Source organism: Geospiza fortis, unplaced genomic scaffold (assembly GCF_000277835.1).
Source record: "Geospiza fortis unplaced genomic scaffold, GeoFor_1.0 scaffold286, whole genome shotgun sequence".
Taxonomy (NCBI): domain Eukaryota; kingdom Metazoa; phylum Chordata; class Aves; order Passeriformes; family Thraupidae; genus Geospiza; species Geospiza fortis.
Window position 1 is genome coordinate 1275346 of NW_005054444.1, and position 9054 is coordinate 1284399.

The following is a 9054-nucleotide window of genomic DNA, read 5'->3' on the forward strand; positions in this document are numbered from 1 at the left end:
GTAGCAGGAATGAGGCACCTCAGGAGCAAGGAAGAAATTCATGGCTCAAAGGTAATCAGCTTGTGGGGATGTAATGTTAAACTCATTGGGAAGGCAACATGGGGGGTGGAGGGGGGGAGGGATTGGGGTTGGTGGCCTGTGAAAAAATCTCAGCATGAAAAAAAGCAGGAAGGATTTTTTTATTAAATTATGGTATTCTTTTGGGAAAATACCACATAGTAGAAGGAAGGACTAAGTGTGTTCAGGGGCGCAGGAAAATTGTTGAGGTACAAGAGAGGATCCAGAAATGACTAAGTAATGCAAGCCTGTCTTCATCCATACTTTCAGTTTACCCATCTCTGTGCTGTTTTGGCCCCTTTTTTATGATAGCTGTGTCACTGATGTAGACCAATCACCCAAAGACAGTGTTAGCAAGGACCATTCAGTCTTTTCAGCTCTAGTAATAGAGACTTCCTTGTTCAAACACACAGTCTCAGGTCTCTGGCTGGTGCTGGAATAGACCTTGGCGCTGCATTGCACTCTTCCTGCAGGCAGCAAGGACATCAGAGGCAAGCCACAAGCTAAGCAGGAATTTTATGTCCCCTTTGCTACAGAGACCACTGAGAGTTTTGTGTGGAGACTAGGTCATTCAGGGGATCTGTCTGTTGCACAGCTGGGCTTGTGTGCATGGCTGTATGATTACAGTAATTCAGCTTTTGCCCTTGGTTTCCCTGCAGAAGAAAGGAATTTGCAGATCTGCAAGCTGTGATCAAGGCTGTTAGAAGGCCTCCTTAGATGAGGCTGGGTGTGTGGACACTCTGTACCTTTTCATAACACTACTGGCAAGAATCAAGCAGTGTCTGTGCAACCAGGGTGCTCACACCCACAGCTCACTCACACATCACACATGTGCTCAGCATGGCTGTGCCCCAAAACCTTCCTGGCAGCCCCCAGTTCACAGAGACTGGGAGCAGGGGCAGTACAATTGCTGCGGCTCCCACATCCTCCAGCCTGCTGGCCCTGCAGCTGCCCAGCACTCCCAGTCCTGCAGTGCTTTGCACTGTGCAGGGAGACTATAACCCCTCTCCCTTGTGTCCCTCCTTCACCTTCTTTCCCCTTCATGTCAGGCATGCCAAGGAGATGTGGAACCACAGTCTGTGTTATGCCTCTGCAGCGTCCTTCATGGCAGAGCACTGCACAAGCAAAGGCACCCAGCCCTCTGCACATCCAGGGTGCATCACAGCTCCCAGGAGCTTTGCATTTCCATGGTCTCTATTTTTAAAGTGTTATTAATCTGACCCAGCCTTCAACAGGATAAAGCATGCTCTATCAGCTCAGTTTAGTTAATAAAAACGTTAAGTCCCAGTCAAGGAAAAAAACTGAAAATGTCTTTTCAAGAACCAATACTGTGCACTAAATCTTTGCTAAAGCCTAATTTATAGTCAGCCCTGGTGTTTGTGCTTTGGCTGCTCTGTCCTCAAATAGACAGTCAGTCAGGAAGTGGACTGTCCAGTCACAAGGAAAAACATTCCTTTTACTTCTACTTTTTCCCCCCATTTTTATTTTCTTATTTATTTCCTTTTTTCCCCCAATTACATTTGGAAAAAGAAATCAGACTTGCTCACAGAAAAAGATGGCTCTAAACAATCTTTTTGGAAACACCAAAACCATACACTAATATGATACTTTTAACTTTTCTTTGTGTGTGTGACCAGAGCATGACAACACACACCATTACCAGTGAACTACATATGATCACTGTGAATGTCACCCTTGGGTCAGACTGAGAAAAAGAAGGAGCACAAAGGTGGTGGGGTGCTGCTTCACAAAAGCTTTGTCTCTTTCACAAAACAAGGAAATATACCGGCAAGTATTTCTCTCAACATTTCTGCATGGATAAGTTTTTCTGAGATGGACAAGCCCCTGCTGCAGGTTTCAGCACTGGTGGTGTCTGCCCACACTGGGCTTTGCTGACTTTGGCCTTGGCCAGTTCTGTTGGCATCTCATCTTGCACTACCTACCACAGGTAGGAAGAAATCTCTGCTTTGTGCTTATGGCCAGGCTGCTTCTGATTTGCCACTGGGAGACCTTGAGTCCAGCTGAGCCAGCTGTATCTTGCATGCCCATCAGTTTTAGCTGCCTGTGGCATTTAAAAGGTCCTGTGCATATTATCAGTTTCCACTGAGCCCTTTATGCAGGTTGCTCTGAATGGCAGCTGACAATAAATTCCAATGGCTGATGCTGTGTGTAAAATGCGTGTTTTGGTCATGTTTCTCTTTGGGTTCCTGTGAAAAATCTCATTCTGCCGACAATTATGTGTGCTATTTTCTGTTTTTCAGGATGTGAGTAACTTTCTGGAGATGTTGATTGCTCACATCCTGGGGCAGTTGCAATCTGGTCTACATGGATCTAAGACACAGAATTAAACATGCCACTTTCATAACCCAGAGAAAATATACCTATCGGGTGCTTAATTGACTTTTCAAAGGCCACGTGTCATCTCGCACCACACCCAGCTCCCTCACTGTGGTGGTTGTTACAACTTGACAGTGCTGAATTGACCAAATCGAGTGCGATCTCAGTGCCAATATGATGCAGCTGCGTGGCTGAAAAACTGTTGTGATGCAGCTGGAGATAGCAGCAAGACAGGTCCCTACTAAAAAAAACCACCCTGCAATTAATAAGTAGACGTGGGTGTAGAAACTCGGTAGGAAATATTGAGGCAACATTTGTCCTTCCTGCTCTCCTCCAGCAGTGACTGTCGGCCCGAGTGCAGCTCTGCACTTTTGTTTGACAGTGTGAAGATCTCAGACGGGCATGAACTTCGCTCACTGACTTCCCTCGGGCAGTCCCTTTGCTAATGAAAATATCCAGGTGCAAGGAGGGGCAGCGTTTAGCCCGGGATCACCCAGGCGGTCAGCTGGAGAGTGGGATGCGAGCGGCTCCAAGCGCTTGCTCTGCCCAGGAGGTGGCACTGCCAGCTTTGCTGCCTGGACCTGGCGCTTCTTGCGCAAACACAGCCCGGCCGTGAGTTCCTGTTCGAGCCCCGCCTGCCAAGCACCACCCCGTGATAAAACCTAAGTCATCTACCCTGTTCTGTTTGCTCAGCTTTCACCCTGATTGTCCCTTCTTCCAACAAGATTGCTCAGGTCAAAAGCCCAGACAAGACATTGCACACTGGCACAATTTCTTGCTGCACCCAAAACGCCCAGCCACCTTTCCTCTCCTTTTCTTGCCATTGCCCTCCCTTTCCTGTCTTTCTCTACCTCTCAGCACTGGTCTGTCAGGAGTGAGTAGATGCTCCAAACATGTGCTGTGTTTTGCAGCATTGCTATCTGTTTTTAACTTGCATATCCAAAATTTTTGCAAGTGCACTGGTGTTTTCCCAGCCTTCTCATCAATGGCTATCAAGCTCTGCTTTATCCACAGGACAGAGAGGCCCAGAGCACACCAAGTCCTGTTTCTAGCTGCTGAAACAAGATTAGCCTTCAGCATGCCGCTTATTCCAAAGCCGTCAGCATTTTCTGTTCATTCCCACCACCTCAGTGTGCTTGGCAGCCATCTCTGTACCCACAGAACACTCTTGGATGGACATGAAAGAACTCTTTTGGAGGGAGCATGGTGACAAAAACAAAAAGGCTGCTGGGTGACAGCAAGTGCTGAGCTGCACATTCTTGGTCGATATAGGCTTGAGTTTATTTACCTCCTCTGCCTCATGGCTGCCTGTTCCCAGCCCACCTTGCAGTCATAATGCCATGACTGCAAAGTGGGGTTGTCACCGTGATGTTTTCTGAAAAATCCCTTCACCAGGATTTCTTCTCCTGGGAAGCTGGGAAGCTTCAGCTTCTCCCTGTTTTGCTGCTTTGGAATGTGATTTGGAGAATTGTTCACCCAGCATGTGAATTGTTTTAATTTAATGACCAATCCCAGTCCATCTGTCGGGACTCTGGTCAGTCAATGGTTTTTATTATTCATTCTTTTCTAGCCTTCTGATGTATCCTTTCTCTTTCTTTAGTATAGTTTTAGTATACGATTTCTTTTAATATAATATAATACCATAATAAATTAGCCTTCTGAGAACATGGAGTCAAATTCTCATCTCTCACCTCGTCCTGGGGACCTCATAATACCACATGGGGTCTCCCACCAAGACACCTAAATGGCTAAAAGTACCTGATGGCCACTCCACCTCACTTCAAGCAGCTCCACTCATAGCCACACCATTTTCAAGGACTCTCCTACAAAATGTCTTTTCAACCACCATTGCCTTCAGAGATCTGACCACTCTTCTCTGCATACTTCTCTCTCCTTATTACACACAGCTCCCTCCTGTCTCCTGCTGTAATGCCAGACACACTGCCAGCAAGTTTCCCAATGCTCTGGGTATATGATAATCCTTCTGGCTACCTCACTACAGGGACCATTTCCTCACAGCCCTAGGACTCCCTTCCAGAGTCACTCACTGTCCCTGCCACATCTCCTGCTGTGTTCATCACTCAGGGCTTCACTCCATTCCATCCTTCCTTGGCTTCCTCTCACTCAGTTCCCTAAACATCATCTTCAGTATCAAATCAACCACCATCAAATTGATCCACCAGTGCCATGCTGACTGCTCTGGGATGGCAGAAAGTGCTTGCTGGGCTTTGGGAGTGCAATGGCCTTCTGCAGGGACAGCCTCCCTTTTGTCCACATTCATGTAACACCAGAGAAGGAAGGTAGGCAACTATTTGTGTGCCAGAAAATCCAGAGCTCCAGTTGTGCCCTCACTCTTCCACCGCTTTACAGCATCAGAGCATTGTAAAAAGACACTGACACAATGCAGCTGTTTGCCCTGGCCAACACTGCGCAAGACAGCATCCTCTAACAATTTTTTTTTGTTGTTTGTTTGTTTGTTTTTGTGCAGCAGGTCTGGTAATTTTGAATTAAACTCATCCTAACTAAGGAAGGAGCTTCACAATGAATTCAAGTGCAAAAAGCATGCATGAAAGAGCTGGAAAAAAGGATAGGCTGATAGGCTGTGGAGAAGGAGGATGGAAGTATTGCTTGGGTACAGAATGATGAAATCAGAAAGGCCTTAGAGCGTAGCTAGAGGATAAACTTACATGGAACAGGATGGGTGACAAAGGGATTATGCAACTATCCTAGTAACTAGTCCAGGGAAAATATAGGTCTGCTGAGGAATGGGGAGACAAAGTAGTGACCAATCACTCAGCCTTACATGAGGCTGAAGTACTCAAAGCCTTCCTTGCTATGGTCTGTTGAAGCAAAACCTGCTCCCAGATTTCCAAACTTATCATAATGGTTTGTAAAACTGAGGGACAGCAAGGAGTGGGGCAGCACCCGGCTTGATACTACTTAGGGAGGTTGAATATATTACAGTGCATGAGATTGAATAGAATACACTCTAAGGGTGCCAGGACATTTCTGAAGCTGCTGAAAAAATTGCCTGATGTGATTGTGAGACCAGAGTCTTTCATCTGTCATCCCTGGCAGCTGGAAAAAATGCTAATGTTGCATGCAGCTGTGCAGACCAACCAGGATGAGTCAGTGAACCCCAGACCAGCCATCCCTACTGCAGTGCTGTCACATGGGGCAGAAAATGGGTGAGTAGCTACTGTGGGGTCTCATCTCCAGCCACTCCAGATCCATATTACCCTGCAGATTTTGGCATGCTGCACTTTGCCATTCTACCTCCCAGTGTCTGACCCAGCTCCTCTTGTCACCCAGTGCCACATGCACCAAAGACAAGGATGTGGTTAGGAAAGGGTGGTGCTGGTTTACCAAGGGCAAACTGACTGCCTTTTGAAATGAAAGGACTGGCTATATGGATTAGGGGAGAGTGGCTGATGTGATGCACTTTGACAGGACTGTAGGCACAGCATCCTCCTTTGGAAGGAGGGGGAGGTATGGCAGCAAACCACTACTCAGCACACTGGGAACTGGGAAGATGCAAAATACCCAGTGATTGTGAATGATGCCACCAGCAGCTCCTCTAAACTCCAGGCTGGGGTCCTGTGACATTGCCCAAAGACTGCCCTGAGCAACCTCTCCTGCTCTTCACACCCTGACACATGGTAGAACACATCAGAAAGAGTAAATGTGGCACCTACACAGACTGGTCGTGCAACAAAATATTCTGTAGCACTGAACGTTGCTCTGGAGACAGAGAAAAAACTTGGTCATAATTAATGGACCAAATTTTATCAAATTTCCCCCAACCTTTTCATGAGCAATATCTGGAAACAAAAGAAGCATCCCCCATCTATTACCACCACATAATTCTGATGTTCTGCTGATGTTCTACATCCACTGAATGTTGCTTTACTCGAGCATGTAATTTGTAGAGATGCACTTGCCCATGAAATATTTGGCACCTTCAAGAGGCCAGAGGAGCTGTCAATAGAAAATTCATAACCAGGGAGACAGAGTGAGGAAGAAAGTCTTCACACTAGTTCCAGCTTATGCATAATGGTTATTAGCTATTCCTTACAAGCTATCCAACAGTGCATCTATCCAGGCAGAAGCTGCTGGGCCCACATGGCCACTGCTCTGGCCATGCTGGGACAGCCAACAGGATGCTTCAGTGCTGAGGGCAGGAGCTAAGAGAGCAGGCCATATGGGTTCCTGCATTTCTCTGTGCACTGGGGCATGGAACTGGCTGGAGCGATACTGGGAGAGCTGGGTCAGACACTGGGAGGTAGAATGGCAAAGTGCAGCATGCCAAAATCTGCAGGGTAATATGGATCTGGAGTGGCTGGAGATGAGACCCCACAGTAGCTACTCACCCATTTTCTGCCCCATGTGACAGGGTGCTTCAGAGAACATGGCATTGGCGTTTCCTTACTGCAAAGAAGTGCCACATTCAGATTTCTGTCCCAGTCCCCTGGGAATGAGGGATCGGCATTACAGGCACAGACAGGAAATATGGGAAGGAGGAAGCTTATGGCTTCCAGTTCTCAGGTGACCAAGCTAGAATGGGAAATCCCAGGTAACAGGACTATTTTGGAGGAACAGTTGATTTTAATGGGCAAATAGAGAGAAGGAGATGGAGTAGAGTCATGAGAAACTCTTCTCCAGTGTTAACACCTCCTCACAATTCACTCATAAAAACCCACCACCTGTCCCTTGTAAACTTCCCTTACAAAGACACTGCTTCTCTTCACAGTAAGAACAGGCCTAGCTGCTAAGCACTCATGTTCAGTCCCTCATCACCACTCAGACTCCAGAGTTCTGTAAGAAAGGCAATAAAAACTGTTCTGAGGGTTTCGTATCTGTCCGTCAAGGTTTCAATGTGAATCAAGGGGTCAGACATTGGGGACATAATTTCAGATGATGTTGTTTTAAAAAATGGGAGTGATAGGAAGTCTGGCTTAATCACAGAGATATCTTCTCTCCCAGCTGCACTTTTAACACTGTACTACCTTGAGCAAGCAATGGTATCTGTGCAACCAGAGCGTTCGCACCCACAAACCACACATCAGATAAGTTTTTATTTCATAAGAAAGACGTGGACTCTAATATGAATCTCAGCTGGGGTTTGCAGTGTTGGTGGGAAGCCACTTCAAACATGGTTTTTATGGCTGTGCTCCAAAAACCTTCCCAGGAGCACCCAGTTCAGAGAGTCCAGGAGCAGGAGCAGTGTGAAACCTTTGGATCCATCCAGATCTTCCAGTCACCTGGCACCAGATCTTCCAGTCCTGCAGTCCATTGCATTAGTTATCAAGGAGAGATCATCCCTTTCCTTTGTGCTCCTCTTTCCTCACCTTGCCCTTCCAAGTCAGGCAAGACAAGGAGATGATGAGCCATGCCAGGCCTCGGCAGTCTCCCTCACCTCAGAGGCCAGCACCAGCGAATGCACCCACTGACTGCACATCAGGTGCCAGGTGAGTGCATCTGGGACCATTCCCGTGTCCCTTTTGGCCTCCAGTCCAGAGAGGGCTGCCAGGGAACTGAGGTGTGTCCAGCCTGCCCAGTTAGAGTTGCAGTGGCTCACTCTGGCTCCTAAGAGCTGTCAGCATTTCCAGGCGTCCATCCTTCTCTCCCTGTCAACTCTCTCTGCAGAATTCACTCCTTTAAGTCTTCCCATTGAGCTTTAGATTTCCTCAGTCTCTGTTTTTAAAGTGTCACTAATTTGTTTTGAACCTCCCTTCAGTAGAACAAAAGCTGTTAATAAAAATTAAGTCACAGAAAGAAAATTAAACTATCTTTTCAAGAGTGCACTAAATCTTTTTTAAAGCTTAATCTCTAGTTGGCCCTGGTGTTTGTTCCTTTGGCTGCTCTGTTCTCACACACACAGCCAGCCAGGAACTGGACTTTCCAGTCACAAGGAAAAATGTTTCTCTCCCTTCACTTCTATTTCCCCCCCTTTTTTTGGTTTTGCTTCATTTTCTTTTTTGTGTGTGTTTGGAAACACCAAAACCTTACACTAATACAATGCTTTCAACTTTTTTGTGTATATGTGTGTGACCAGAGCATAACACACACCATTACAGATGAACTACATGTGATCACTGTGACTGTAACTCTTGCATCAGAATGAGAAAAAGGAGGAGCACAAAGGTGGTGGGGTGCTGCTCCATCACTCCATAAAAATTTGGTCTCTGGCATGAAATAAGGAAGCTGAAAAGTATTTCTCTCAACATTTCTGCATGGATAAGTTTTTCTGAGATGGACAAGCCCCTGCTGCAGGTTTCAGCACTGGTGGTGTCTGCCCACACTGGGCTTTGCTGACTTTGGCCTTGGCCAGTTCTGTTGGGATCTCATCTTGCACTACCTACCACAGGTAGGAAGAAATCTCTGCTTTGTGCTTATGGCCAGGCTGCTTCTGATTTGCCACTGGGAGACCTTGAGTCCAGCTGAGCCAGCTGTATCTTGCATGCCCATCAGTTTTAGCTGCCTGTGGCTCTCAAGAGGCTTTTTTAGAGCCATCTTTCAAGCAAATGGAACCCAATCTTTGTGGACCAAGAGGTGAGGTCGTAGTGCAAAGAACACTGTGACTCTGACATAGTTGTTTGTTTCAGCTGCAAAGGTACTTCTGGACTCGTGGCGGAGGGGACACCTCTATTTCTCTTTCCC